This window comes from Pongo pygmaeus, chromosome 5 (assembly GCF_028885625.2).
Source record: "Pongo pygmaeus isolate AG05252 chromosome 5, NHGRI_mPonPyg2-v2.0_pri, whole genome shotgun sequence".
Taxonomy (NCBI): Eukaryota; Metazoa; Chordata; class Mammalia; order Primates; family Hominidae; genus Pongo; species Pongo pygmaeus.
In genome coordinates this window covers 106625297-106633412 of record NC_072378.2, presented here as the reverse complement: position 1 = coordinate 106633412, position 8116 = coordinate 106625297, and the positions used below count along the sequence as shown (strand labels likewise).

Here is an 8116-nt window from a genome sequence, read left to right as displayed (position 1 = left end):
ACAGGCAATCACAGGGCAGGTGGGCTTACCTAAAGATGTTCTTTCCTTTCCCTCCCAATTAGTGTCTTGATGTCAGCTCCTTGATACTGAGCTTGGCTCAGCTTTGGAAGAAAAGCAGACCCCCAGACCCAGGACCCCCATGGTCTCCTGCTGCATTGAGAAAGATTAATGGTTAAAAAAAGACGAAAAGATTCTCTTCATACCTTCCTACCATATCAGAGAGGCCTGAGCCTAAAAACCCTGGCCCCAGCCCTGGGGTGTGGTTTACAAGACCTCCTCACCCTCTGCTATCTCAATGGCACTTCCAGTGAATTTTTTTTAGCTGGCAATTGAATGTGATATTTTGCAAAGCACTGTGGTTTTTCAAGCTTTATTTCAAGGGGTCTAGAAAATATTTTTATTTTCAGTTTTCTTTTTCCACTCTCTTTCTTCTCTGCTTGATTCACTTGATTTCCTTCTTAGTATTTTGTCCTTGAAATTCCTCAATATTGTTCCTTGGAGTAATATCTGAAATACAAAATGCAATCTTGTTTGGAAAATTAAAAGAAAACTGTAAGTGCAGGTAATGGGGCTTGAGGAGCAGCGGGAGAGAAGAGGGGTAGCTGCAGGGGCTGGAGGGCCATAGTGCAGTGAGAATGGCAAATGATTTGATATAATTTCAAGACTAAAAAAATATAGATTTTTACCATCCTAAATCCATTTAACTGCTCAAATGATTATTGCTCTCCTGGTGTTTATAAAAAAACATTGCAATGAAAGGAGACAGACTTACACAGACTTAAAAGAGTTTTTAGAAACCATTAAACCCACTAAGTCTGTTTTTTTTTGCCCGATTGTTATGAATCCTAACTTAACCATTTCACTGTCTGCAGAAAAGGGACAGTGGCATTCTGCGGTCAAAGGGGTGGCTCTGGACACTGCCTCTGCATTCCTAGCTGTGCCAACAACTCTCTAGGTGATCAAGGGCAAGTCACCTCACCTTGCCAAGCCTGTTTCCTCCTTTTAAAATGGGAGGTTGGCCAGGCGCGGTGGCTCATGCTTTTATCCCAGCACTTTGGGAGGCCGATGCATGTGGATCACCTGAGGTCAGGAGTTCAAGACCAGCCTGGCCAACAAGGTGAAACCCTGTCTCTACTAAAAATACAAAAATTAGCCCGGCGTGGTGGCACACACCTGTAATCCCAGCTACTTGGGAGGCTGAGGCAGGAGAATTGCTTGAACCTGGGACAGAGGCTGCAGTGAGCTGAGATCATGCCATTGCACTCCAGCCTGGGCAACAGAGCGAGATTTTTGTCTCAAAAATAAATAAATAGGCTGGGCGCGGTGGTTCACACCTGTAATCCCAGCACTTTTGGAGGCTGAGCCCGGTGAATCACCTGAGGTTGGGAGTTTGAGACCAGCCTAACCAACATGGTGAAACCCCGTCTCTACTAAAAATAGAAAAAATTAGCCAGGCATGGTGGCACATGCCTGTAATCCCAGCTACTTGGGAGGCTGAGGCAGGAGAATCACTTGAACCTAGGAGGTGGAGAGCCAAGATCGCGCCACTGCACTCCAGCCTGCACAACAAGAGTGAAACTCCATCTCAAAAAAAAAAAATAATAATAATAATAATAAATAAAAATAAAAAGTAAAATGGGGGATCATTCACAATTGTACTCAGGGTATTGTCAGGATTAAATGAAACAATGTGTGACAAGCCCTCACTAAAAAGTCTGTCATATGGTGAATGCTCAATACATTTTATTTTGGAACACTACATGAATAGAATTACTGCAAGTAAACCAAGATTCAGTCATTGGCAGACAGTTCCATGAAAGCCCTGCAAGAGATGGAGATTGCAAGGGAAAGTTCCCTGTAGGCCTTTTGCTCCATGTATTGAACGCAGCAGATTTCAACCAGGAGTGATTTGCTCCCCAGGGGACATTTTCACACTAGTGTGTGTGTTGGTGGGAGTGGGAAGTGCTACTGGCATCTACTGGGTAGGGCCAGAGATGCTGCTTAACATCCTACATTGCACAGGACAGTCCCCGCGACAGAGTTATCTGGCCTCAAATGCCAACTGTGCAGAGGTGAGGACTAGCACAAGAGGACTAGCACAGTCCCTTTAGCCTCTTAGCTCCAGGAGTAATGCTTTCCTTTATGGCTAAAAAAAAAAAAGTTGTAAATGGAGTTGAAACCTCCCTTGCAAAGATAATGACAATGAGAGAAGCCTAGCATGGCCAACTCCATCTTGCTTCTAGTCTCACAGGCTGGCTATCTTTGCTCAGTCGTGGGCACAGGCCAGGCTAACCACGGGAAGGATTTAGTTTATAGTTTAACTTTGAAGCAAGGATGATAACATCTCCTTCCTTAAACTGATCCCCTCCTTGTTCTGGGGCTGAAACCATCTTTGGTAAGACTAATGAAAGACCACAAGATTAGGATTATGAAGTTGAAGCATTTCAAAATAATACAAAAATTGAATAGCCTTCTTGGTTTGGGGAGGGGGTGATGGCGGTATACAGAATACACTGACCTTGCCACTTTATGAGCAAAAGGTAGCTGTGGCTTACAAAAAAATGTTTCATAATATCTACAGGAAGTGAATAAAGATTCCCCTGTTGTCCCATTTGAATGCTATGCCACAGTTAGGAAGGTCAAAAAGTTTGATTATATGGCCACCTTTGTGGTAAGAATAGAGGTTCCAGTAATCTTCATAAAGTTGGTAGAAGTGGGTTCCATAAAATGTTTCAAAGTTAGAATGCCCCTCAGAGCACTGAAAATTTTGGTCATAGAGGGGAAACATCTGCAAGCACATGATTTTATGATGAGCATTATATTTTTCATGATCAGCATTATATTTTGAAGAGCTCCCCAACTGACCATGATATAATAATGACGTCTATCTTCAAAACACTTAGCACTAGAGAGAGACTTTAATGGAACCTGAAGATCTGTACAGCCAGAAAGAAATCTCCTTGACATCCACATGAGTGAAAAAGACAGTGTGGAATAATGCTCAGTGGTAGGGAGAGCACTGATCCAGGAACCTGAAGATCCGACCAGCTTCTGACTGACTGCATATGTGATCTCAGGCAGTCTTCAAGCCCTTTAGTTCAGTCCCGTCAGTAAAATGAGGATGGATGTTGGCATCTGCTCTGTGTAACCCAGTGGGCTGTGAACATTTGCGAAAGCTTCACGAATCCCTGACTAAACAACCAGTGTCTTACTGTTCTTGTCAAAAGGTAATGAGAGTTAGAATCAAATTGTATCCTATTAAGGAAATATGTTTATAACCAAATTATTTCCTAAGAACTTAATGTTTCCTGGCATAGTCTTTCATTTCTCTCCTAACATAAAATCTGTCAGGAAATCTATGTTTCACTGGATAGAAAGCTGCATATCCAGTAAACATATTTTATAATGTCTTATTTTATGGCCATCTCCTCTGATCATCTAGATAGGATCTTTTGGAGGCGACCCTAGCCAGAAATCTTTTCATAACAATGGAGAGAAACCCATCCAAGTTAGTACAAATGAAAGCTTGTTACAAAAACTAAATAAAAAGCAGCAGGTCATCTCACATGCATCCCAATCAAAGTAGAACCACTCTTCATATAAATCTCATCCCAAACCCACAAATGACAAAATCAGCCCAGTCAATTCCCCCAAGCCCGTATGATCTTACTGCTCCAGTACTCATCACTGATGTACTACAATTTCTTTCTTTTTTCTTTTTCTTTTTTTGAGATGTAGTCTTGCTCTGTCGCCCAGGCTGGAGTGCAGTGGCGCGATCTCAGCTTACTGCAACCTCCACCTCCCGAGTTCAAGTGATTCTCCTGCCTCAGCTGCCTGAGTAGCTGGGATTACAGGCAGGCACCATCATGCCTGGCTAATTTTTGTAGTTTTAGTAGAGACAGGGTTTCACCATGTTGGTCAGGCTGGTCTGGAACTCCTCACCTTGTGATCTGATCCGCCTGCCTCGGCCTCCCAAAGTGCTGGGTTTACAGGCATGAGCCACCACACCCGGCTGATATACTATAATTTCTGCATCTCTTAGTTTAATCTCTGTACTTCTTCCTTTATCTTCTTGCCTGCAAAGCAGATGCCATTCTGTTGTCTCCACATCAGCTTCCTTTTTAGCACTTCAAGTTCAGAGTGCATATCACCAAAGCAATAGAGGGACAAGGACATTGGGAAGGGTACTTACACAGAACCACCTTTGGATAAGGTGCTTAACCACTCAGTGCCACAGTCTCCTCATCCGTAAAATAGGAATAATATCATTCCCAACCATAGTGCCTGATTCATGATGCTCAGCATTGGCTATTGTCATTATTAATTTTAGGGATAGGTAAATGTGTGAAACTGACCAAAAGCAGGCATAGAACTGCATAATCCAAACTCTACCAAATTCTAAAATAAGATGAGCTGTATTGAGTTTGTCAAGTATGTTTCCAACATAGGTGACTTGGCCTCTGTCTTGAAGGAAGTGATGGAAATGACTTGGTGGAGAGAGGTGTTTTGGTTTTCAATGGCTATGTAACAACTCATCCCAAAATATAGTGGCTTAAAACAGTAGCAATTATTTATTTACTCATAATTCTGCAATTGGGCAGGGCTTGGCAGGAATGGCTCACCTCTGCTGTACATGGCATCTATGAGCTGGACCATCCAAGGTGGCGTTTTTACTTACATGATGGCATATCAGGTAACAGCTGGCCAGGCATCTCTTTCTGTGTGATCTCTCCACCTGGCTAGCTTGGGCTTTCTGTCATCATGACAGTCTCAGCATAGTCCGACTTCTTACAATGTGGCCAGGTTCCCCCAAATACAAGAGGAGAAGCTTCCAGATCTTGGTGCCTGGACTCAGGAGTCCTAGAAATAATTTTCACCACATTGTATGCATTGTTCAAAACAGTCACAGGGCCAGCCCAGCTTCAAGAGGAGAAGACTGTACAAGTGCATGAGTCTCAGGAGGCGTGGCTTACTGGGCTGCCCATGAAAGAGACAATGACAGGAGGTTAACACAGAAGCTTAGCTGCAGGAGATGGTACATGTGAAAATCAAAGCAAAGAAAACACACCAGGATCAGCTAAGATGAGCATGAGAATTGTGAAAAAGACTGGCCTGGCTGTTGTTTTGAGGGGTAGAAATAGAATCTGAGGGATTATTCAAATCTAAGAGAGTTCTATAAGATTTAAAGGTTCAAACTATGAAGTAACAGAAACCCCCACAAGTGTCCCTGGAAGCCATTGTCTTTTGGGAATTTGAATGTCTTCTTCCAACTCCAGGTCAAATTTATCTGTTGAACTCCTGTCAGTTTTTTAAACTGGGAGGCTCAGGAGCAGATACCAAGAGTCACAAAGGCCCTGGGTCAGGCCTCTAATAGGAAGTTCATTTCCATGGTCATTTTTTTCTTTTACTGTCTAGTACAGTACTTTTCCTATGTAGTCTTTCCCTCTATTTCTCTGTCTCCTGAAGCAGTAAAACCCTTAGTTTTCTATGGGCTGATTATCTTCCATAGGTATAGATCTAGAAAACTTCCCAAGGAAACAGCTCTGGACTTGATTGATCCAGGGTGCTGTTTGGGGAGCTGCTCTCTGCCCCATGGTGCAGGTGTATGGAGTGGGTATAGGGGAAGATCTGAGGTAGGTGAGGGGGTGAGGGGAGTGGTATTCAGTGTGACTGCTGATCTGGGGCTTGCAATGTATGCACCAGTGCTTCTCTCTCCTGGCCGAGAAATAGCGGGCTTAGGCCTGCCTCTGAGAGTCACTTCTCTCCCCTAGAGGGCTGGCGGAGCCTGATACCAGCAAGGCGTGCCCGCCACAGAGAAGGCATCACAGCTACATGTTAATTAACCAAGAGGACATGGTCCAACCTCACATCTCATTGTCAGAAAATGTTTTTACCACAGGAAGCCATGCCAGGAGCCCAGCATTTGTGCTGAGCTGCAACCTGCCCTGCAGTTACAGCTGAGAGAAGGTCAAGCCTTCCTCTTCCTTAGCCCCTGCCTCCTCTTGTCTCTGCCTTGTAAGGGAACCACTGCCTCACTCCACTCCTGCCTCTTAGCCCTCCAGAGAGTCCATCCCCTCTCCTCCTTTCCTCATTCTAATCACCAAACGTCTCTATGGTGCCTTCAGAATGTGAGATTTTTTTTTTTTTTTAATGCATGCAGTTTTGTTTTAAAGCAGCGTTAGTCTCAGGGTTCATTAATTAAAACATCACACTTAACTGGACCATTAACTCATTCATGGCTAACTTCTCATGGCTAGATCCCCTGCACCCACTCTTTCTGCCAGTTCCTAGGACTGTTGAAACAGGAATGAGCTGTAAACAGGTTTGAGAACGGTGCAGGGAGCTTCAAGATTAGCTTTCCTTTTTCTGTTCATCAGAAGGAAAAGAAATTAGATTTTGGAGTCATTTGACAAGATGTAGGAGGGGGGCAAGGAAAGTGTTGCTTAATTATTAATAATCTTTTTAGAAGTCCCATAGGTTTATCACTGAGGAAAACCCATGGGAGGTCATATTACTGCCCTGGCACAGAGGAGGAGTTCCATCCACAGCTGTTGAATGATGTGTGAATATCACCCTGCAAGGAATCACCCCCATGCTTGGTATTTTATATTTTGTTCCCTAAGTTTGTCCCTTAGGACTCTTCTTCCATCACAGACTGTATCAATGGAAAACAAGAGATGAGTTTCTTAGAAACAACTTCTGTCAACAGTCCCTCCACCTCCCTCCACCTCCTCTGCCAAAAGTGGTGAGGCTGTAAACAGCTTTTATCAGAAAACTGGCACTTGGAAAATAGAAAACCAATTAGGGAGCTGTGAAATGACTCAAGAGAGCATGACTGGAGAGCTAGAAGGAAGAATACACACATACCAGACAAGAGCCTTTAAGATGTAACCTTTTGGAAGACAGCATTGATTGTAAATAGTCAAGCTCTAAGTTTAATCATTTGGTAGTTACTGAACTTCTTTAGATACATTTGTGTGTGTGTGTGTGTGTGTGTGTGTGCTTTGTAAGGTTGCTGGACTGAGGAGATTTATCAAGGGGAAAGTCTAGATAGTTCTTCAGGGAAACGTTTTAGGTGTTCTTTTGCCTTGCGTATTAATCTGCTCAGGCTGCCAGAACAAAGTACCAAAGACTTCATGGCTTAAACAACAGAAATGTATTTTCTTGCAGTCCTGGAGGGTGGACATCCAAGATCAAGGTGCCAGTAGTGTTGGATTCCCCTCAGGTCTCTTTCCTTGGCTTGCACATGGCTGCTCTCCTGCTGCCTCTTCACACAGTCATCCCTCTTCGGGTGTGGACCCCTGGTGCCTCTCCCTCTTCTTACAAGGATATCAGTCAGATTAGATTAGGTCCCCACCCGATGACCTCATTTAACCTAATTACCTCTTTTTAGAAAATTAAAAACAAATAGAGGCAGGGTCTCACTATGCTATCCAAGTTAGTCTTGAACTCCTGGGCCCAAGCGATCCTCCCACCTCGGCCTCCCAAAGTGCTGGGATTACAGGCATGAGCCACTGTGCCCGGCCACCTAATTATCTCTTTAAAGGCCCTTTGACATACAAATTTTGGAAGGACATAATTTCTTCCACAACATCTTGTTTGCTTGCATTGGGTGACAAGTAACACCCTTTCTTCCCTGCACCCTCTCTTTCTGCCAGTTCCTAGGATTGTTGAAATAGGAATGGGCTGTAAACAGGTGAGGGAATTGTACAGGGAGCTTCTGTAGCTTTCCTTTTTCTGTTTGTCAGAAGGAAAAAAAATTAGATTTCAGAGTCATTTGACAAGGGATGGGAGGGGACAAGGAAATAATTAATTATTAGTAATATTTTCAGAAGTTCCATAAGTTTATCACCGAGGAAAACCCGTGGGAGGTCACATTACAGTGTTTTCATTTGAATCTAGGACAAAAAATGGGCTTGGTAGCCATAGTTTCTCTCCAAGTCTAGGAATGCATAACATTTGTAGGTTTTAGTCTCCAAGGGTGTTTTGTGTAGCGGTAGAAGCCAAATTCATTACAAAGGAGAGGCTGGAGCAAGTTGTCATGTGATGCTGCCAACTTGGCAGGTCAGGACTTGCCACCGAAGCCCAACTGCCTGGCAGTCCCCTGCCAGGATAA

At 43.7% G+C, this 8116-nt stretch overlaps 1 long non-coding RNA gene across 1 annotated transcript; it reads right to left on the bottom strand.

Annotated features, from left to right (window-relative positions):
• Positions 1–354: 354 nt before the first annotated feature.
• On the bottom strand, positions 355–4868 carry LOC129037807 (uncharacterized). The gene is made up of 3 exons (XR_008502994.2): positions 4679–4868; positions 3943–4076; positions 355–507 (listed from the first exon to the last, which is right to left on the bottom strand). It is a non-coding gene; the product is annotated as an uncharacterized LOC129037807 (long non-coding RNA).
• Positions 4869–8116: the final 3248 nt, after the last annotated feature.